This window comes from Heterocephalus glaber, unplaced genomic scaffold, assembly GCF_053883595.1.
Source record: "Heterocephalus glaber isolate CG9 unplaced genomic scaffold, H.glaber_assembly_v1.0 deba00001594, whole genome shotgun sequence".
Classification (NCBI taxonomy): Eukaryota; Metazoa; Chordata; class Mammalia; order Rodentia; family Bathyergidae; genus Heterocephalus; species Heterocephalus glaber.
Window position 1 is genome coordinate 2,990,183 of NW_028258369.1, and position 24,756 is coordinate 3,014,938.

A 24,756-nucleotide genomic window follows, 5' to 3' on the forward strand; every position below is an offset into this window, starting at 1 on the left:
ACAAGTTCATTGCAATATAAATGAATTTAAATAAAACTTGCAACTTTAAACAATAGTTTTATATGTATATATGTAATATATATGTACATATATTTATACACATGCATGTTTCATATATTTGTGAAACCATCACTAAAATAAGATAATATATGTATCCATCCTGCCAAGTTTCTTTTTGAAGCTTGTATTCCTCCTCTTCCCTGTCATAACCCTTCCCCTTTTCTCATGATGTACACATTATTTACAAGTTTTTATATGAATTAAAATTTATTTTTCTTGTATAAACTTCAAGTAATGGTATGACTAGATCACCAGATAGGTGTATTTTCCAGGTATTTTAGAAAATGTCACACTGCTTTTCATTTTCAAGGATGTTCTATGTCCTGGTATAAGTATATGAAGGTCACATTTGTTCTCTGTCCTTCCTGGCATTTTGTCATGGTCATTAGTTTAAATTGTAGCCCATCTAGTGGGTATGCAGTGGTATTTCAGTGCCACTCTAAATTGCATGGATTGTCACAGCTCTTTCAATCTCAGACAACCCCAGTAAATAGAGACAGTAATTTACAGTACTGAAGCTAATCTTTCTATTCACATTTTGCATCTGTAATAGTGATTAGAGACAATGCTTTCTTTATGAAATACTATGAAAGTAATTGGAGACTGAGTTTTTCTTCTCCCTTGGAGCATTTTCTTTTACTTCTAAAAGGTAGGTAGGTGGTGGCATGAATGATGTGATGAGCTGGGAATTGTTCTTTTCATCAAAATTCAAGCTTGAGTCCTTTTGAAGCAGGGTCTCATAGTTTATGAATATTATTCTATTTCTTTCCCCTTTTTTTAGTAGCAGGGATTGAACTCAGGACTTTGTGCTTTCAAGGCAGGCACAGCACCACTGAGCTAAATCCCCGGCCCAAGATTATTCTATTTCTGATTCACATTAACAAAAAAGTGATGTCAAATGAACCCTTGGTATGTTTTTCAGAGCTTCTTTTATGTGTGGGTCCTAGGCTTCAGTTTACAGTCCCCTAGGCCGTTAAAGCTGGTAGAAACCCCGGTCAGTTCTCAGCTACACCATGCTACATAGTATCTTGAGTTCTCAATTTCCTGCTTTGACGTAAGGTACTATATGGGTAGAAGGGATGTCAGATTTGGTTCTCATTACCAGGACTTCTCCTAGAAATCCTGTCTCTGCAGTGTGAGCTTCCATGGATCTGTGGTAGCTTCAAATGTGTTTGTTACATTTTCCCATTTTTCTTCTTTATTTCCAGCAGTAATTTTTGGGCTGAAATGTTTGTCCTGCCCTTACTAGAAGATATCTTCACAAACTGTGTTGTAAAAATATGTTTTAGTTTGCAGGTGTTTTGTCTCATATTCAGTTAACCTGAATTGTCTATTAAGAAATTAAACCATTTCTTAAACTTTTTGTCTTCTTAAAATTCTGCAATAACTTGCACATGTAAGAATGCATACAGAAGAATTATGAATGTCGCTCAGTGATAGAGTGCTTGTCTAACATGTGCAAGGCCCTGGGTTCAAGCCACAGTATTGCAAAAAACAAAAAAGCCTGATAACCCAGTTCCAGCCAGGTTTATACTGTATAGTACAATATTTAGACCAGGATATTAACACTGATACAGCCAGGATAAGTGCATTTCATTTATTGCGAGGATATTTGTGTGCATTGTATAAAATAGGCACATACCACCACTCTAGCCTCAAACTCCTTCCATCCCTGATGCCCAGCAGCCTATTAATAATTCAAAAATTCATTTCAAGAATGTTGCATAATGGATTAATACTGCATCTCACCTTTGGGTTTTTTTTTTCCCACTGGAGATCTATTCAAGTTGTTTCATTTGCATGTATAAGTAGTTCTTTTCTTTTGCTAAGTAGCATTTCATGGTATGGATGTTTAGTTTAATCATATACAACATTTACAGTTTTATGGATGCTTAGTTTCCAGGTTTGGGCTACTATAGATCAATCTGCTATGAACATTTATGTACAAGTTTCTCTATGAACAATAAGTAGTCTTTATTTCTCTGGCATAAATGTCTGAGAGGGCAATTGCTATATCATTTGATATTTACAAATTTTGTTCTTTTAATGAATTTACCTGTTTGCCATAATGATACAACATTATACAGTCCCACAAGCAGTTTGTGAGAGGCCCAGGTTTCCTACATCCTTGCCAGTGTTTGATGAAACCACTATCATTTTTCATTGCAGTCATTGGGGTATATGTGTAATGATATCTTATTTTAGTTTTAATTTGTATTTATCTGATGGGTACAATGTTGAAACTCTTTGTTTTCATTTAGCATCTATATTTTCTTCAATGAAGCTTTGGTTTATGTTTTTCTTTTTTTCAAATTGGATTGTTTATTCTGTACTGTTGAGTTTAGAGTCTGTATTTTGGATATACAGTTAAAATATTTTCTCTCAATCTATAGTTTATCTTTTCATTTTAACACAGAATGAATGAAGTTTTTATGGAGCCTATTTTCTCAGGATTTTTTTCCTTTATAGATTATGCTCTTCCTCTCAAGTCTAGTGACTCTTTATGCTAGATCCCTAAAATTTCCTCCTCTTATATTTAAAATGTTTTACATTTAAATTTTTAATCCATTATGAATTCCTATCTGTACAAATCGTGAAGTTTGATCAGTGCTCATTATTTCCCCTCAATATCCAGTTGCCATTTATTTGTTGAAAGATTATCCTTAATCTATTAACCTGCATTTGCAGCTTTATAAAAGTTCAGGCCTCATGGTGAGGCTATTTTGGGTTCTCATTTTGTTCCATTGATCTTTTTCTGTGTATACACCAATACCACATTTTTTTGATTGGTCCTATATATGATTGTTTTGAAATGGGATTTTGTGTTCTCTCTCTTTATGTTTCACTCTTTGTTTTATCTTCTTTTTTGCTGTAGTGAAAGTTATTATGTTAGACAGCTCAGGCAGCCATCACACAGTACCATAGACTGGATGATGTAAACAACAAAAATATATTATTATTGTTCCAGGGACTGGAAAACCAAGATATATTGTACTTAAATTATGCTGAGGTCTCTCTTCCCAGTTTATAGATATCTGCCCCATCATTGCGTATGAGAGAGAGAGAGAGAGAGAGAGAGAGAGAGAGAGAAATCCTAAACTACAAACTCTCATAGTGTTCTCAGAAGAACATTAATTCCATCATGAGGTCTCCACTCTATGACTTCTTCTAATCCTAATTATCTCCTGAACCCTCAATCTCTAAATACTAATATATTGGGGCGTTAGGGCTTTAAATTTGAGGGGAACAAAATTCAATCCATAGCAGTTATTAATCTCCACCAGGCTTCTTCTGACATTATCTTCAGCAAGGAAGTAAGATTCATTCCATTACTTCTCATGGTGGCAGAAATCAAGACTCACCACATCTTATCAGCTAGAAATCCTTTAACTCAGTGTTGGAGGAGGTGCTGTTCACCATCTACTGAGGATGAGCTATCTCTGACAACATTAGGGGCAGTTTGGGGTAGCTCCTTACAGCTTGGAAAGAGTGGAAGTCTGGATGCTGAATTGGTCATTGCTGGCATAAATGGGAATAATGTTTGGATGTAGTTGAAAAGTTCTCTGTATTTTCAAGCTAACTTTTTCTCAGTACTTTGTTTAAAGAAAGCTTACATTTGTAGGGACTTTTGTTTTATTTTGTCAATACCCTTTGATATTTCTGGGTTTCCAGTTTCTTCATCTACAGATGTGAAATGTATAAGACAAAACCAAATTAAAATACAACAAAATAGAGAACAAAACAAAACCAAAAAATAGTAAAAAAAATAAGGAAAACACTGTTGTGCTGTTTCCTTGGGTCCTGAGGCCCCGAACCAGTCTCTCATCCTCTCTCCATTTTTTAATCCTTTTATGTTTTTGATTTTTAGCTGTACTTAAAAAAGTATGTCTACTCCTTCTCAAAAATAAACTTCTAATAATTTTTAAGACAATGATCTTTACAAGGAGATTTATTTTTTCCATTGTTTGTTTAATTTTCTTCAGTCTAATTATTTCTTTTATCCCATAAAGGTTTGTTCAGTTTTCAGTAGGTGCCAGGTTTGAATTATTTGTACCAGTTACATTATTAAGTGGGAGTCTAGTGGGAAAACAAATAATTGCATATGCAATATATAATAGCAGATACATTTGAGGGTAATTTATTATGCAGTGGTAATCACTAGAATATTACTATATATTTTAGTGTTAATTTTAGTGGTTTCTCAAGGGATTAGTATTTGGGTTCCTTTCATCTTTTACTTAAGAGTTATATAGTTTCACTTAGTATAATTTATAATACTATTATGATTTGGCAAATGATTTTAAAATGCAAAAATAATTATATGAACATAATACATACAAAGAACAATTGATTATCATGCAACATATAGGATATAAGTAAAAGCAATGAAAGCTTATGTATTTATCGATATCTGTTTATCTCCATAATATATAAGTGTATATCTTTGAATGTATTGTAATATTTATTATGTAATTATGCAATGATAGAATACTTTAAATGAAACTAATACCACCCACCTAAGGATATACAAAGATAAATTTAAATGGGCAATTATGTGTTAAACAAGGTTTATACTTACTATAAATTTCAGTATTTAAATAACCAAATATGATTTTATAATAGTGATAGCACATTGTTAAGAAGTATAAAATGTTAATGGGTTTTTCAAAAACAATTGGTATGTTTTAGAAGTTATAAATGTATCTAAAATTTTGCACAGTAATTCACCATTCAGAAATATCTATCAGAAAGCTTCTTACAGTGGTGAATTTACATAGGGGCACAAAAATGTAAAAACAGCTATTTATTGATAAATTGTGCTGTGTCCATACTTTGAGTATTATTATGTAAAACCAATTTCACATATGTTAAATATTTACAAACTATATTTTCAAAGTATAATGCTAGTAAAAATGGAAATTATAATTGTTAATTGTCATACAAATAATATACAACTAGATAAGTCTCTTATTCTTGTAAATATATGTATATGTTTAAATCTATATACATGATTTAAAGCTAATGACAGTTACTTCTATTTTTTTAACTAATTTTATTGGTACATTTTAGGTATACATTTTCTTTCTTTTCTCTTCCTTCCTTTCTCCCTCCCCCTCCCTTGTTTCCCTTCCCATTTGAACATTTTCTTACTATTTCCCAATATTTGTTATAGATTTTGGTCCTTATATAAAGTTTCAGTTTCTCACACCAGAGAAACAATGCAATACTTAAATATGTGTGTCCAATTTATTTCATGGAAAAGTATAGTTTCAAGGTACAAATTCCAAATGAATTTTAGGAATGTTTTCTCTGGTTCTGTGAGGTAGGCTAATGATATTTTCATTGGGGTTGCATTAAATGAGTATAACAATTTTTGGAGTATGGCCATTTTCACTATGTTCATTCTTCCTAACCAAGAGCAAGGGATATCTTTCCATTTTCTGATATTCTCCTTGATGTCCTTTTTCAGGGTACTGTGATTTTTCAATGTAAAGATCTTTTACTTCCTTTGTTAGATTGATTTTTTAAGTATTTTTTATGCTATTTTCTAATTTCTCTCTCATTGAGTTTGTTATTTGTATACAGTAATGCCATTGAGTTTTGAGTATTCACTTTGTATCCAGCTATACTACTAAATTTGGGTATTAACTCTACAAGTCTTTTGGTGGAGTTTTTCGGGTCTGCTACATAAAGTATCCTGTCATTGGCAAAAAATGATAATTTAATTTCTTCCTTTCCTATCCTTATTCTTTTTATTTATTTCTCTTGTCTAATTGCTCTGGCTAATATTTTTAGAACAATATTGGAGTGATGATAGTGGACATCCTTGTTTTGTTCCTGATTTTAGAATGAAAGCTTTCAGTTTTTGACCATTTAGTATAATATCAGCTATTGGTTTGTCATAGATGGCTTTTATCAGATTGAGATAAAAGACCATCTATTCCAATTTTCTGTATTTTTTTATCATGAATGGATGTCGGACTTTTTCAAATGCTTTTTCTGCATCTATTGAGATGATCATGTGATTTTTGTCTTTGGCTCTGTTGACATGGTGTATTACATTTATAGATTTGCATATATTCAACCATCCCTATGTCCCTTGGATGAATCTTCCTTGGTCATGGTGTGTAATCTTCTTGATGATTTGCTACATTCTGTTTGGCAGTAGCTTATTGAGGATTTTTGCATCTGTGTTCATTAGGGTGTTTGGCCTCTAGTTCTCTTGTTTGGTTGGGTCCTTCTCTGGTTTTGGTATCAGGGTAATACTTGTTTCTGGAAATGATTTTGGGAGTATTGCTTCTCTTTCAGTTTCACTAAAGAGTTTGCAGAGCAGTGGCATTAGATCTTCTCTAAATTTCTTGTAGAATTCAGTAGTGAAACCATCAGGACCTGAGCTTTTCTTTGTTGCTAAGTTTTTAATTACAGTTTTAATTTCCTTGACCAATACTTGTTTATTAGAATTTTTTTTTTTTTTTTAGGTGCTGAAGATTGAACTCCCGACCTTGCACTTGCGAGGCAAGTGCGGTACCACTGAGCTAAATCTCTGGTCCTGGTTATTTAGAATTTTTATATCATCTTGATTCAGCTTTGGTAATTCATATATATCTAGGAATCTGTCCATTTCTTCTGTGTTTTCCATCTTATTAGAATACAGGTTCTCAAAGTAGATATTGATGATCTTCTGGATTTTCATAGGATCTGTTGTGATTTTACCCTTTTCATTCCTAATTGTAAAAATTTGAGTCTTTCTTTCCCCTTTTTGATAAGGTTGGCTAAGGGTTTATCAATTTTATTTAATTTTTTGAAGAACCAACTCTTCAATTCATTGATTCTTTGTATTGTTTTCTTAGTCTCAATTGTAGTGATTTCTGCTCTGATATTTATAATTTCCTCCCTCTTACAAGCTTGAGCTTGACTTGTTCTTTTTCTGGACATTTGAGGTTCAACATTAGGTTGTTTATTTGAGCTTATTCTGTTTTCCTGATGTGGGAATTCACTGCTATAAATTTCCCTGTTAGGACTGCTTTCATTACGTCCCATAAGTTTCGGTATATTTTATCAGCATTATCATTTAATTGTAGATACTGTTTAGCTTCCTCAATTTCATCTGTGACCCATTGGTTGTTTAGGAGGGTGTTACTTAATTTGCATGTGTTTAGGCAATTTTTGTGGTTTCTTTTGCTGTTGATTTCCAATTTCTTTGCACCATGGTCAGATAATATGCATGGGAAATTTTCAATTCCTTTGCATTTACTTAAGCATGTTCTGTGGGCTAGTATGTGATCTATTTTGGAGAACATCCCATGTGCAGCTAAGAAGAATGTGTATTCTGATGTTGTGTGGTGGAATACTCTATAGACATCTTTTTGATCGTCATTTTTTTTTTTTAAATTCTTTTTTCTTTTTGGTACCAGGGATCGAACTCGGGACCTTGCGCTTACGAGGCAGGCGGCAGAACCACTGAGCTAAATCCCGGCTGATCGTCATTTCTTTTGTTATTTTGTTACCTGATAGATTATTTTCTCTATAGCCTCTTGCATCTTTTTTTTTTTTTTTTTTTACTTCTGCTGCTGTCATTTCAGAAAATTCAAGTGAGTGACTTCTATTTTCTTCTATCTCATTGTCCCCTGGTCTTATCCTAGGTAGGCTACAGATTTGGTCTTTTACTTCTGCATCTTGTCATTTCCTATTTTTTTGTTGCTGTTTTATTTTGTTTTATGTGTTGATGTTTGAAAATTTCTTATGACAGATGGCTTTATCACTAGTATCGGGGCTTCCCTAGGAAATGTCTATTCCTCAGAGATGTCTTCTGGGTGTAGGTGGTCCTTGGTCTTTGTGTCTGTCCCAAGATCCTACTTTCCTAATTTTTAGGGATGAGAAGCTGCTATGTATTTGGCTCAGCACTCAGTACTTTGGTACTGGACTATGGTGATGATTATGACCCCAGACAATCACAGTGTTGTCATACAAGGGAGAACAACTGATTACAACATGTATGGCATCCTGGCTAAAGCAGTACAAGTAGCAATCACAATAGCATCAAGCACAGCCTAGAAACTGATGAACTGTGATAACTATTAATTTGGTACCTTTAACCATAGGAGCAAGATCTATAGTTATGTAACACAATCCAACATAAACCAGGAGCTTGTATGCAGTGAATTTCCCCTTAGTAGAGTGCTTTTACCCTTTGGGGGGGATTTAAGAAGGGTAGGTGACAAAACAGAGAGATAAATGAAGGGAAATATAGTAGAGGCAAGGCTGGACAACAAAGGATGATTCCCCAAGCTTTGGGAAACTGAAGACGTGGACAGGAGAGAAAGAATGAAGGAGAAAGCAAAAGAATATCAAAGTGAATCAGAAAGACAAGAGACAATTTTCATTCACAGAAATATCATAAAATCAAGAGAGATAGTTGAGGAAAGAGAGAAAGAAGACAAGTAGAACAAAATAAAAATAAAAGTAAAAACCTAGACAACGTAAAAAAGAGAAAAAAATGAAAAACAACACCAATCAGACAGAAAATGATACAAAATAAAGAAAAAATATACTAAAATTCCTCTGAAAAAACAAGAATACACAATCAAAAACAATAACAACAAAAGCAAAAAAGAGAGAATTCTCTATGATTTAAAGCTTGTGGTTACTTTCTGGGGTCTATAGTTTTTTGGTGGTATTTACTTCAGAGCATGTCTGTACTGTCACTGGTAGACAAATGAGGCAGACAGATCCCAGATCTGTATTGTATGATCCCAGAAAGCCTCCAGTGGAATTAGACTGGGTGCTATCTAATCCCAACAACTCTGTAGTAGGCGTAGCTTGGGTGCTGGTTCAACTCTGCAGAAGTTCCAGCTGATCCTGGTCTCTGGCTTTGGGCCTATGACCTGAGTTGTTGAGCTCACAACACTGTCGGTGTTTCTTGGTGACTTGATCTCAGCTGGGTGCCTCCCAGGGCTGTGCCTGACCCAGACACTGGTAGCTCCGAGGTGGAGCTAACCCACAGCTGTTCCAAGTCCCGGGTGCCTATGGGTTTTGTTTGTCAAACATAATTTGTGTTTTGGCAGGGGCAAGGGTAGAGGTGGCCTGGAGAAGGGGGCTTGCAGCATGAGGGACAGCGAAGATTTGATGGAAGATGTACCCCTTTGACTTTCCTTTCTTTTATTTTGATCCAAAGTTTATAGAGGGCTCATAATGCATTTGCAGGGAGCACATCATATGGAGAGGCTTGTGCAAATTTAAGAATATGTTTTCCCCCTGTGATATGGAAAACTCCATGAGCACCAGTGTATAAGATTTGTAGGGTAAGATTTCATTATAAACACAATTTATTTCTAAGATGTAGAACAATTACAGTTCCCTAAGTTTCATTGTTTACTAAGCTATGTTTTCTTACGAAATTTTTTTGTTTGTGTAATATCAAAGTGCTTAGCATAAAGTTCTTCTTAAAATTAACTAGCAATATATGAATCACATAGTTTTTCTATATCCTTTTCAGCATTTGCAATGGTCAATATTATTTTTTATTGTATAAATGCAAGGTGTACAGTGTGGTGTATTTTTATTGTAGCTCTTCTAATGAATGTGCAGTGATATCTTACTGTCAATGCATATTCCAGGATGTAACCAAGCCTTTATCCTTTTCCCCCCAAGCATCTCAATAAACTGAGAAAATAGATCATAAGCTTGTTGCTAATCATTTCATTCTTCTTCATATTTTGAACTAGCAAAAGCCTTGAGGATTCAAGACCCAAATTTGGGTCTTACCAATTGAGATTCTCTCATAATTGAAACCCTGTCTTTTCAAATAATTACTTGCCTATTTGGTGCTTTTAAACACGTTTTTGAAGCTTTTATCTTTTCCAAATTTTCTCAGTAATATGTTGTGTTATGATGTCTCACTGCCATTATTGCAAATTTACATTGCTACAAAAACTGTTTGTTAAAATGTTTTATTTTTTTCCTGTACCCAAATAATTTAATTTAGATATCAACTTGTTCTAAGGCAAACAATACCAAGAAAAGTATCTTCTTTCTTTTCATTTTACTTATTTCATTTAATTATTGATTGACTCCATAAATACTCCTTCAGTTCTCAATGTGTGCTAGGTATTGACCATGGGATTTTGTGGCATTAGGGTATAGCCTAGTAGAAAAAGTGAGTAAATAAGTATATTTTTAAAGATAGAACTTTGGGTAATTTGTAATTCAGCCATAGTACCAGAAGGTAGTTATACCTTCTTGAGTCATATTTACCTGATATTCTAGGGCCTAGAATATGAATCTTTACCTTTTCCTGGCCTAATTTAAATTATGATAGTATAACCTCATGTAAATACACCCTCAAAACACTACATTTCCATTCATCCTTTTTCATTCACGGTTTCCTTGTAATATGTTGGCATATATGGTACAATACCACATACCATTTTTGCTTCATAGAGTGAGATATATTTCAAAAGTAGACTTGCCTTTCTATATTTATGTACATGGTTCCCCTCTCCAGTGCCCTTACCTCTTTCCTGTAGTTCTCAATTTCCATGATAGGTCATTTTCTTACATCTTGAAGACTCTGTATTACTGCCGTATTACTTAATTATATTACAGGTTATCTAGTAACAAATTGTCTCAAGTTTGATTGCATGAATGTCTTATTTTATTTTCAGTTTAGTAGGATAATTTTTTTGGATATATGATTTTAGTTGATAAGTATTTCCTTTTGGTATTGAAAAGTTGCTGTCCCCCTATTCTCTGATGTCCATGGAATCTATTGAGATGTAAGACATATTTTCAGGTAGGTAATTCATCTGTATTGCTCTGGAAATTTTAATTTTTAAAAGATACTTTGCTTTCAGCAGTTTACCTATGATATACCTATATCCATTTATTTAATCTACATGGATTTCACAGATTTCGGACCTATAATTTTACTTTATTTCCCAAATTCTGGAATGTTTGGTTACCTTTCTTCAAAATATATTTTTATACTCCATTCCTGTCTCTCTTCATCTTGCTCCTTACATATATATGTGTTTAATGACTAGATATTTTGTCTACTCTGACTAGCCACAGCCCTATAGACTTTAGTCACTGCAAAATCTCTGGCATTTTCATTCCTCTTACCCTTGCATCTACTCTTCGGTAGGCCTTGGTAAGTCTTGTGTTTATGTGCAGCGCAGTGCTTGATCAAAGACCTGATGTTAACTGCCATATGGACTTCCCTCCCAATCCCATGTCTATCTCCCTCATTGGCAGTGCTATGTCACGTGAATCCCAGCTACATTAGCAGCCTCAAATTCCATACTCTGCTACAGCAACTCAGCATACTCTTGCTTGTCTCAAAGTGGGGCCACAGGGGAATTTGTCTTGACCTTTGGGCATGAGCATATATGAAGCTCTCATCCTGATGTCTATGAAAAAATTTCATACATAGCTTGTGGGAGGGAAAATTGGAACACATAACTACAAGATGACTTAGTAATTCTTTTGACTTATATAATTAACCTAAAAATTTACATGTGAACCTAAAGGCACATAGCGACACTAATTCCTAATATCACGAAATGAAAATTAGCTAAAGTTCACCATCTCTAAAATCAGTACAATATAAAATGCGATATACCACACAATGTAATACCATATGCCAGTGAATATGAATAAACTGCATATACCCTAGATAAGTCTAATAAAAAAAATTGAGTGAAGGAATCCAGATACTTCTCCACATATCATATTGTTTGAAAGTATATATGTTTCCAAAATAAGTATATTGTCACAAAGAGCTGTATTTTGAAATCAGACTCCCATGAATGGTAAATCTTATACCAAATTTTATGAATGATTTGAAAGATAGAGGCTGAAATCCAGTCAAAAATGAAACATGTTCTTTGGAGATCAAGAAAGCATTGTTGGAGTCCCCAACTTGTACCTCTTTTCTTCTCCATTAGGTTGTGTTTGGTTATACAGTACAAGATGGGTGTGTTTTTGTGTTGAGTAAAGTTATTTACTTAATTTTTGGTTTATCCTGTTTTACACTGTTAATTCCACAGTGTCTGTTAGTATCAGTGTCTTACAATCTGCATAGACCTATAACTTCCAGAGTTGTTAGTAAATGACATGGAAAGACAAGGTATTCCTTAGTAAAATAGTAATTTCTCTTAGCATGTTGACAGAGAGTTATTATCAGTGTCAGTACATTTACTAGAGACTCATTTACTCTTCTCAGGCATTCCAGTAGGGAATAAAGTTATAGGCCCACTCTTAGTTATAGGCCCTCTCTTTCAAACAAGGAAAATTAGTTTAAGATGTTAGGAGTTGGGGTGATGGTTAATTGTGGGGAAAAGAAAGGCCTAGTGATGGGAGGTGGCAAAAAAGATTGATGTCCTTTATTCTACAAGTCTGACAATGTGTCATTCTCTGCCTAATTGATGTTTATACAGCTGTTTTGTTTTTGGCCAACTACATGGATTTGGCCAGTTCAAACTTTTGCGTCTTTCTCTATTTGTGTTATACTTCAAAAGATAAATAAAAACAATACATAGATACAATAAATATAACCTTAAAAAAGCAAGGAATGATCAACACCAAATTTTGTGTGTTTGCACGTGTTTTCCTAGGAGGCTGAATATTGTAATTGGGAAAATGCATATATGCATTCCCAAAGATATTGGTCATATTATCTTTCTAGTAGACATATATTTGTCTTTTTCATTAATATTTTGTGTTTCATGTATGTATATCACACTTATAGTTTTCTAATAAAATATTTCAAAAATTGCAAAAGATATTTTAACTAAAATTATTTAAGTCAAAGGATACCTAATTTGAGTAACAGTAAACAAGAAGAGCTAAAAATAGAATAAAACCACAAAAGCCAAAGCATTCAAATATAAACTAAATTAAAATAACTAGAAATATCTGAATAAATTACACAGAAATTATAATCATATAAACATATTCCTAAGGAAAATTTCAATATAGTTTGTTCTGATAATTGGTGATCTGAAAATGTCTACCTAGGTGAGAAATTACATGAGAACAGGCAAGATATATTGGCATAAAATAGTAAGTTACACTTGTGTCACCCAGAGCAAAATATTTTATTTTATATCTACAATGATTTATATGTAATGAACATTATTGTGTAATGAAGATTAAACTGCTTTTTTATCTGGTACTAGATTTTATTAGGTACATGAAATACTAGATCTTTGAAAAATTATTTAAAATTCCTCAGGAGAATTTTGAGTTATATACCCTTTACTCAGAAAATTTTCTTCTATGATTGTATAACTACTCAATCAAGCATACAAAACTATGGTTACAAAAATGAAAAGAGAGAAATTATTAAGTTCATTATGATGTACACATACTGTAATTATTATTTAGCTTTTGCAGTCAATCAGGTTGTCTTCATTTATTTATAAAAATCATCTCTAAGTCTTATTGCTAGAAGACTAAAACATATTATAATTTCATTTCAGTTATTTGCAGAAATATATAAATGTCTATTAATATATATAATATATGTATGTCTATCCATATACAGACTGCTAATCATCGCTACTTCTGAGGAGGAAATATGTCCCTGCAGTTCATCAAAATTTTATAGCAAGTGTATTGTATTTGTATATACTAAAAGATAATTTGTAGAAATGGCCATATGACAGCGTATCACTCACAGTTGCTTTGAAATATATAGTCTTTGCTTATTCTTTTTTAAAAAAATAGTACAGAAAAGGATAAAAATTTATGCTTGAAGAAAGTGGAATTAGAAAGTAAAGATATAACAAAAATATAAATAAGTTACATGGACAAAATAATTTGTGAACTCTAAAAAAAGCTGACCTCTAGTCAGTGAAATCATTAAACAAGGTACTATGAGTAAAATTATCAAAAGGAATGATCTTTTACTGTTTGACTAGAATCAAATGTTACTTGTATTATGAAGTTAATCTTAAGTATTCTATTCCCATTATATTAGAAAAAATAAAATAATGATCAGGGTTGATTGACTGTTAAATTTTTTTTTTTTTCCGGTACCAGGGATTGAACTCGGGACCTTGCTCTTGCCAGGCAGGCGTGGCACCACTGACCTAAATTCCTAGACCTTGGCAATTAAGTTTTATGTGATAAATATATAGAAAAAAATTAAAAGTATAATTTTATTTTGCAAAGAATGAATTGTGCCATTTCTTATGATGTGATAAAAAAACTTATGAAGGTTTGTTATTCTCAGAATATGTATATATTAACTGGATTTAGTCCCTGGACTATATATATGTATATACTTCAAAACATCATGTTTCACATGATGAATACATATAATATTATATGTCAATTGAAAATAACATAAGAAAGGAAAATGTGTTTATGTTAAACTAAAGACCATGGTCAATGCAGAGAACCACTTAGGTGCCATCAGAAACAATGGATGGTTCAGGAAATTTGAGTTAAGACTACAGTATATAAGAAAAACTAGCTTCCAGAAATAATTGCTTAAAGCACAACATTTAACTTCTAAGTGATTATATATCATAGAAATTGAAAAACTAATCAGTTGGCATTTGGATAAAATTAAAGCTCAGTTATAGCATGTAATATTGGCCTTCCGTATTGGTGAGTTTCATATCCATGGATTCAACCAAGTGCAGGTTAAAAATTTTCCTCTGCACTGAACATGTGTAGACTTTTTCATTGTCATTATTTCCTAGCCAATACAGTATAACAACTATTCATGAGAGATAATATAAGTAATCTAGAGATGATCTGAAATATATGGAAAGATGTATAATTTCTATGCAAATATGACATCATTTTATATAAGAGACTTGAGCATTTGTAGATTTTCGTATCCATGGGGCAGCTGGAGCCAGTTCCCAGTGGATACAGGATGACTTAATTCAGATTTGTGGAAATTATTCTGATGAATTTGAATGTATCTGCCTCCAGTTGTGGATAAATGGCCATATTTATGAAAATTCACATATGGAATATCAAAAGAGCGTAATGTAATGGTAGCAACGTGGTTATAAGATGGCAATTCTGCTATTCTATCCATAAACTTCTCTATTCTTCTCTGACCTTACTGTCTTTTTTCAAACATGCAAAGCAAAACATAAGTACTTCCATTCTATAGGATCTGTATACTAAGTATATGACACAAACCTGAACATAATCCATAGTATAACACAGAGATGGTAACATTTAAATAGGAAGTAAATTATACACCCCAAGTTCTATTTTAAGTGTGCCATTTTAAAGTCATCATAAAAATGAAAGATATCCCTATGGTTTAAAAGATTTATTCTTGAATAACAGGCTATAAGAAAACTCAAGAGATAGGTTATCAGCCAAATAGTCTTAAACAATAGAAACAGAATAAGGTGAGATATTAAAATATAAAGTGTAGCTGTCACTTTATTGATCTATCAGCAGAATATTTTCACCATGGTTAACTCTAGTGTCAGAAAAACCACAATTTACAGAAGTGCCTTTATTATTTATCAACAGGTTTTTCTTCATTCTGTTTAATTAAAATCAAATTTTCTATTAATTCTCTTCATTAGCCCAATATTCAAATTTAAGGATTTACAGAACACATGAATTACTTTTGGGATTTAACTTGAGTTTGCGTTGAATGAAATGATATATGCTTCAAATGAGAAAGAATTGATCACCCTAAAAATTAAATTTTCCATTTAATAAATTTTGTTCTGCATGCCATTTGTTCTTATCTTCATTAATTCCCCTCAGTAGTTTCCTATAGTTTGTTGTATAAAAATCTTGCCTAACTTTCATTAAAATTGTATCAAATAGTTTCATATTTGAAATTGTTGTAAACAATATTTTTAATTAATTTGACCTTTACTTATTGCTGGTACTTGGAATTACACTTAGTTTATTTTATAAACCATGTATCCAGCAATCTTGCCAAATTCTTTTATTCTAATATATAGTAGATAGATTGATGTTGGTATGGAAATACATTCAGTAGGTGAATAATGACAATTTCAATTTATTCCTTTCCAATCATTGTATCTTTTTTCTCTTGTATTATTGACCTACATAAGTATTGTATACAACAGGTAATATTAGGAATCTTTTTCTCATATCTGATCACTAGGAGGTATTTGACTCTTTCACCACTGACTATGGTATTAACTGCAGTTTAATGATTTTTTTCTTAAATGTATAAGGTATCATTTTGCATATATTATAATAACATTTTAAATTCCTTTGCTTTTCTGGTGTTAATTTCATACTGTTAATCCAAATATATTCATTCTGTGATAAAATACAATTTGTTTATGGTGTATCAGACTTCACATAATTTGGATGCAGTTTGCCAAATATACTTATTTTTTGTTTTGTCATGAAAGATATGCTCTCTGCTTTTCCTCTTTATGTGATTGATACTTTGTCAGTTTGGTGTAAAATTTATGTGAAACACTTAAAATATTTGGAGAAGTTTCATAGTGTTGCTAGTCTCTGTAATGTTTTTGTGTGAGATCGATGTCATTTATTTCTCGATTCTGGGGGAAACTCACCAATTTAATCACTAGAGCACAGGACTCAGGAAGGATTTTCTTTATAGGTACAATTTGTTTAATAAATATGGGACTATATAGATTTTCTCACCTTTATTTTTAAAGTTGGATTTACTTGTGGTTTCATAGTGCATGTATTTTTATATTATTGGCATATAATCACTTGTATTTTATGTGTTTTCAGATTCAATAATGACATTTTTCATATTAATGATGTTGGTTTTTTCTATTCATGATGAATGAATTCTTTGATCTTGATGAAATGTCCATCTTTATCTCTCACTACCTTTCATTTCTGGGAGTCTGCTTTGTTTGGTATTAATGTACCTATTCCAGTTTTCTGATCTTAATTTTGCACTATACTATTATTGCTTTCACCTTTACTTTGGCTTTCAATTTATATTGCTCTTAACATAAATAGCATAAAATTACTACTGGCTATTTTTCAGTCTGAAATTTCTGCATGTTAATTTGAAGTTTTAGACTTTGAACAATTAATGTCTTTATTTTATTTTATTTAAAATTTATCATCTTGCTGTTAGTCTGCCATTTTTCCAACTTTTTGTTTCTCTTTTCTTCTTTTCATATAATTTTATGTTTTGAACTTTTTATTTTTTATTTATTTTTAATTTTTTAAATTTTTTCCCCATTCCTAGCCCTCCCTTCACCCCTTCCACCCTTCCCTATTTACAAAGACTTTATTCACATTTTTTCAATTTCTCATCATTTTTCCTTTCCCTTCTTTCCTTTCCCCTGCCCCTCCCATGAACTTTTTATTATTCAACTTAAATTCCTCCCTTGGATCTTTAGTTGTGGCAGTCTCGCTATTTTGTCTCGCTTTAGTTGTAGGGTCTCGCTATTTTGTCCAGGCTAGTCTGGACCACCTGAGCTTCCGTTGTTGCTGGGATTACAGGCATGCGCTAACGTCGTCATCAAATGCCACCAGCGGAGGGCGCCATTTTGACTCTCAGTTTTCAAGACGCGCTGTTACCAATATGAATTAGATTGTATCAAGTAATAAATTGTCTAAGGTTTGAAAATGTGGTTGTATCTTATTTTATTCTAAGTTTGGAAGTATATTTTGCTGGATATAGAATTCTGGGCTGACAGGTTTTTTTGTTTTTTTAATTTCAGCATTGGAAACACTTTTCACTGGTTTTAGATTTTCTTGGGAAGAAAGCCGTCTTTTAAATCATAGTTCTGAAGTAGGTAAGGTATCTGTATTTTTCAGATTTCAGTTGATATACATTTGTTAATGTCAGTAATATTCTTTATATTTCATATGTCATGTAGTTCAATAATAAAATATTCAGTTTATGTAAATAAAAATACAACAACAGGAAAAGCAAAAGAAAAGCTCTCATGGGGAAAATACATATTTTTATTAAAATATATAAATATGTTCAACTTATATACAAAATGAAATAAGCATATTTCCAAGAAAAATATAAGGATTGCTTTTTAAAATTGCTCATTTCTGCTTATTTGACATGCATAAGAAAATATGTGAGAAGAAATTAAGAGTTTTTATAACAAATAGCAAAGTGACACTCGTGTTACATATTGTAAAATATTTGCTTTGGAAAGTCATATTTCATATCTGAATTGATCTATGTAAATATGAGACATATATGAGTTGATTCAGTAGCAGGCAATATATTGAGCATAAGTAGAAGTAACAAGTATTTGAACAGGTTTAATATATAAAATTATTAATATTTCAAATACTTATAAATTATAAACTAACAAAGGGAATAGCAAAATGCATCAATAATTTATATAATAAAAGCATACGGTTTTAATAACAAACTACTTTAAAAGCATACTTAAATGCAAATTAAATAAATAAGATTCTCCTTTATCTTAATACAAATTATCAAGGGAGACTAAAAGGGTACTGAGTTTTTGAAAATTAATTTAACATTAGCAAATTATTTTTTCTTTTACTCTTTAGAAAAATAATGTGTCTTTTAGGATTGTATCCAATACAGCTATTCACAAATGAATGTAAATGTATAGTTATAAAACTTCCAAAGTACTTAAGTTTTAATAGATTATATTGTTTTAATTCCATGGACAGTATGTAGCTATACACCCAATCAGTATATCTTATATACTTCCAGGTGATATTTTTCATGATATATTGCTAATAGAAAAGAAAGTATAATTTAATATGTATGTACATGTGTATTCTTATGTAAATACAGATTTATGTGAAAATTTGTTCTGCAGATTATCTTCAGTGATAATTGGGTTACTTTGAGAGAAAATATGCATCTTTTGAAAATTTTACACTGAGGATAAGTCAAATTTGTAAGTAGTACAATAAAATCGGTCACATGGTAGCACAGTACTAGTGATTGTTTTTGAAAAAGATAATCTTGCCTTTGTTTTCCTTCTAAAGTAGTAGAAAAACTACCTTAAAAGGTAGTACTGAAGCATAGAACTAAAAAACAAAAAGAAACAAGCAAGCATCACCAGCTTTTGTGGAGAAAGTAATTATGATCCACTTTAAAATACCTGATCTCTAATTAGTTGATGAGATCATTAAACAAAGGTCCATAGGTAAAACCATGCAGAGTACTTTTTCTTGTTCCCCTTGGATTAAATGTCAATTGTATTATAAAATCTTTTCTACATTTTGGGATTTCTATAACCATGATATCAAAAAAATTACAATATTAAGGGCTAGAATGACTCACAAAATTTATCTGATAAGCATAGAAAAAGCCTTAAAATTATGTTTTGTCATTTCTTATGATGCATATGAAAAGTTTACCAAGAATTGCTATTCTCAGAAAAAAAAGTTCATGTTTATCTGTGTGGTATCCATAAAGCTTAGTAAATAATGTACTAATTCTAATGCATTTACCTACATGCTTCTTTTTGGGTACTCAGGAAACATAATTATGTATTCTATAATTAAATACAGTGAAAATTTCATGTGTCTAATGTTTATGCTTTTTTTCTTTTTCATTAGTCACTACAGTGTTAAATAGAACTGATGGGGTAGATATATTGTCTCTGTTTTGATCTTAAGTTTTCAGTACTTTGCTGCTAATTATATAATGTATACTGTGGTTTTCCTAAGATTTTATTTAAAAACTCATAATTAGGTGGTAAATTATATCAGATGGTTTTTCTGTGTCTGTTCCCATAGTGACATGGCTGTATTCCTTTTTTGTCAAGGTTGTTGGATTTGAAAATGTTAAACCAATCAATTGGTCGTGGTGTTATAGTTGAAGTAGTTTTGAATTCTATTTGTCAAATGTAAGGTTTTAATTTGATTCAGTTGTTTGTCTTGAGGTATAACAGCTTTGATTTTCCTTTCATATAATATTCTTGTCAGCTTGGTATAAAATTTATAGGGGTCTTATTAAACATTTTAGGCAGAGTTTTTACTCAAGTGTAAAAGGTTAAGATAAGTGTTACTTAATTCTCAATTATGTGAGAAAGATTGGGAATTCAGGCACCAAGACATGGAATTCACTTATACCAGTGATGGCGAACCTTTTAGAGCTTTCAGTGATAACAAACAGCCTGCTGTGGCACACATGGCATTGGTCCCCCACCACTGGTTTATAGTAAAGTTTTCCTATAGAGATGCAACTTATTGAATAGATACAGGATCCTTGAGATTTCCTAGTTTAGCTGTTCTGCTACTTTTTATTTCATCATTTTAGGAATTTCAGATTTATTGACATAATTTGCTTAATAACCATACTGCATGTTTCTTTACTATCACAGTGATCATTCCATTTACATTCCTGCTATTGATAATGTGTGTGTTCTTTTCTTATTTCCTTGTTCAGTCTTACTAGGGATTTAACAGGTTTTTATCCCTTCAGAAAACAAAACAAAACACCTCTTAGATTTGCCATTAGTTTTTTGTTTATATTTTATTAACTGATGTTAATTTTACTATTTTATGTTTAAAATTGGGTTGATTATCTTGATTTATTATCTAATTTCATGAAGTATATTTCAAATATTATATTTGTAGGCTTTCTTCTTCTGTATTAGCACTCTAAATTTTCCTTTAGATGCATTTAGGCATATCTCACACAATTTTAACAGCTTAGTTGAGGTATAAGTGATTTAAAATAAGCTGCACTATTTAAAATAAACAGTACATATCTTGGTGTGTATGTGCATGTTTGAGAGAGAGAGAGACAGACAGATGGATACAGGAAACAGATGCCATCACCATATCCATCCTTCTCCCCAGGTTTCCTTGTGAACCTTTAGATTCTCCCCTTCTGAGTCCTTCCCACTTTCTCATGCTATGGTCATTCATGTATGAGTCTTTTTATAGATGTACAATTTCATTTTTCTTGGCCAAACTTCAAGGAGTGGAATTACTAGATCATATGGCAGGTGTATTTCAAAGTTGTTTTATAATATGCTGATATGTTTTCAGATGCTGTTAAATCATTTCACATCCTACAGGCAGTGTAAGAGTCATAGCTGCTTTAACATGCTTGCCAGACTTGTTATATTCAATATTTTTAACTATAGTTCTTCAAATATGTGTGCAGTGATATCTTAGTGTTGCTCTGAATTTATGGGTGTATGTAAGTCATTCTTCCTTTGCTGTTTATCCTCAGTTAATATAGAAAATCCTTCACAGTTTTGGTTGTGATCATTTTTTTTCTATTTATGAGTTTGCACATATGATTACTGTTTATTACTTGGTGGATGTTCTGTATGAAATACCATAAAAGTAACTGGAAGTTCCGAATGATTTTTTTTTGTCTTCATGTAGCGAACATTTGCTTTTGCTTCTCAGGGGCAATAGGCTTATCTCATAGATGTCAGGGAGTTAGTCCTTTTGAAACTGTATCTCAGGTTTTTCAAGGTGTTTTCTATTTCTGATCCATATTGATATTTGGTGCATAACCCATCAGAGAGGCCCAATAAAATTCTGGGTTGTCTTCTAGAGCATTTCTCCTTGGTGCACCCTGAGCTTCAGGCCATGTCCTATGAACTTCTGAGATTGCTAGAAGTCGTAGTAAGTTGCTTAGTTTCTTAACTACAACTTGAACTTCTCAGTGACTACCTCATTTGACTTAGCATGCATTTTGAGGGAAAAGAGGTACTAAATTTGGGGCTTATTCCTTGAGCTTCTCTTCTGAGATCTTGTGTTTTCAAAGCATTACTTTCTTGGGTTAAAAGTGTTTTCAAATAATATCTTCCAGCATTCTTAGTTTTCTCAGCAGAATGGTTGGCCTAGTAGAGTTGCTCAATCATTACTAAAAGCAGTTTCATACTCTTATGTTTTTGCCATATTTTTGAGTGTGTGTGCGTGATACTGAGGATAGAACCCAGGGCCTTGCACATGCTAGACAAGTACTCTACCAGTGAGCTATATCCCTGCCCCTTCTTCTTTTTTTTTTTTAATTAGTAGGGTTTTTTTTTCATTGTCTCCTATACCTACTTTTTTTAAGATGACAAGTCTTTCTTTAAAGGCAAATAACCTTCTGAATTCTGGATCATTTTTATCTCTATTCACTTACTGTGTTTCTGTTAAATGTTTTAATTGATTGCCCCGTTCCCACCATGCACTAGGCATAGATTATGTGGTGAATGTACATTACTGCAGTAGAGCCTAATGGAAAACAAACAAGTAAATATGGCTTATGTTATAGTATATAAGTTTTGTAGTAATTTTTAAAGCTACCTTAGTAGCTGGGCGTGGTAATACACACCTGTAATCCCAACATAGGGAGGCTGAGACAGGAGGATTGCAAGTTTCTCAATTGGGCAATTTAGTGAGACTCTTATCTCTAAAAATTAAAGAAAAAGACTGGATATGGCTTCCTGTGAAATCCCTGGGTTCAATCTCCAGTATCCTCCCACCCTCCAAAAAAAGAGATACTAAAGTATCTAAAGAGATACTAAAGTATTTCATATACCTTTTTGTGTTACATTTACTGTTTGCTGTAGGGATTGGTCTTAGAGTTATGAAACTATCAGTTTATGTAAATGCAGCCTCACAAGAAGAAAATTCCATTTTGCCTTTTTTGTGTGGTTTTTTGGTTATGTATTCTATTTAAGCATTTTTGTAAAAATTTGATGTTGATAACTCTTTTTTACCTTTACTTTTTTCCCATTAACTTTATTGGTACATTTTAGGTATACAATACAGTTACATTCATCATTGGGATCTTGTACCTTTACATGATGTATCTTGGTTCTTATTTTTTCCTCATTCCCCTGCCCTCCCTTCACCCTCTCCACTCTTCCCTATTTATAAAGACTTTGTTTCCATTTTTTTCCTTCTCTCATATTTTTTCTTTTCCCTTCTTTCCTTTCCCCTACCCCTCTTTACCTTTAATATTTAAGACAATTGTATATTTGGTTAAATGTGGATATCTTAAGCTAACATTTTGATGAATTTTGAAAAAAAAATTAGATCTTATATGTAAAATACTACTTAACAGTTTTTATTTACAAAAGTCAGTTATCTTTTTATGCACTGTTCCTGTGTGTGTGTGTGTGTGTGTGTGTGTGTATGTGTCTGTGTGTGTGCTGGTACTGTGGATTAAACCCAGAGTTTTCACACTGACCTATATTCCTAGCCCCTTTTCATTTTTTGAGACAGGATCTAGCCAGTTTGACTGGGCTGGGCTAGAACATGGTGATCCTCAGCCTTGCATAGTGCTGAAATTATGGGCATGTACTACTACACCTGGCTGTCAGCTGTCTTTTAATGTTCTAATTTTTCTCTTGAATTTTTGATATATTGTTTAGAAAGTAGTAATATGGTTTAATTTGTACATTTTACATTTTTTTCTAATTTCTTTTTGTTGATTTCTAATTTCAGTTTGCTGTGTCAGAGAACATACTTTGTTTTATTTCGGTCTGTTTAATCTATTGAGGTTTTTTCCTCTGACCTATTGCATAGTTTACACTGGAAATGTTCCAGGTATATGTACAAAGCATGTGTTTTGTACAGTTGTTGGGTGAAATATTCTATAGGTATCTGCCTGCCAGGTTTAGTTATCTTATAATGTTCATATCTCATATAAACATTTTTAAATTGTTTTGCCTATATGTTTTATTTATTTTTAAGAGTGAGATAACTATGTGAAGTGATTGCGGTGTTAATTATTGCTGTCATTTCACAATGTATGCACATATCAAATGTTATACATGTTGTATACTTGAAATATATACAATTTCATGTCAATTATACTTCAATAAGTTTTGAAAAAATCTTTTTAAATGAGTTATTGAAGTCTCCAAATATTATGTTTGAATTGTCTATTTTTCCTCTTAGTTTTGCTTGAAGTATTTGGGGGTTCTGTTGTTAGGATATATCAGTTTATAATTTTTATATCTTTATCATCAGTTGACTGCATTTATTGTAAACATCTAGAAACATTTTCTAGTAACAAAGTTACCAATTTGTCAGATATATATATACATATATATGTATGTGTATATATTTATATATATTTACATATATATATATGTATGTATATATATATATTTTTTGTACCAGGAATCGAACTCAGAACCTTGTGCTTGTGAGGCAGGCAGCGGCACCACTGAGCTAAATCCCCAGCCCCAATTTGTCAGATGTTAATATAGTCATTACAGTTTTCTTATAATTCATCTTTTATGATATGTATTTTTCTGTTCTTTTACTTTCAATATATTTGCATCTTAAATCTAATATGTATCTCATGTACACAGCAGATAGTTGTATCTTACTTTTTATCTAGTCTTAACAATTTTTTCCTTTCCTTAGATTGCTTAATCCATTCACCTTTAATGTTATTCTCGATGTTGTTTGATTTATATCTGCCAGATTTTTGTTTGTATGACTCCTGACTATTTTTCCCTTATGCTCCTCCTTCACTTTTTTTCATTAAATGCGTTTTGTTACCATTTTTAATAATTCTTATTATACTCTGAGGTTATTAGTGTATCCTCTGTGATTTACAATACAGACCTTAATTTATCGTAATATGCTACAGAAGATTTACACTAAATTAATCTATACATCTATTCTGTACGTCTAAGTGTATCCAGTAAGATATAGAACATTTAATCACATGGAATTCCCTCACTTTTGTATTATTTTATATATATAATATTTATATATTAATATGTACCATTATATATTAATATATAATGTTTA

The 24,756-nt window shown here is 32.0% G+C and overlaps 1 long non-coding RNA gene across 3 annotated transcripts in view; it reads left to right on the forward strand.

Annotated features, from left to right (window-relative positions):
• Positions 1 to 24,756, forward strand: part of LOC110344475 (uncharacterized) — a 63,907-nt gene that overhangs the window by 25,021 nt on the left and 14,130 nt on the right. For all 3 annotated transcript variants that reach the window (XR_015444092.1, XR_015444093.1, XR_015444094.1), the window contains exons 4-5: positions 17,742 to 17,816; positions 18,840 to 18,920. This is a non-coding gene — a long non-coding RNA (uncharacterized LOC110344475). The remainder of the gene's footprint in view (positions 1 to 17,741; positions 17,817 to 18,839; positions 18,921 to 24,756) is intronic.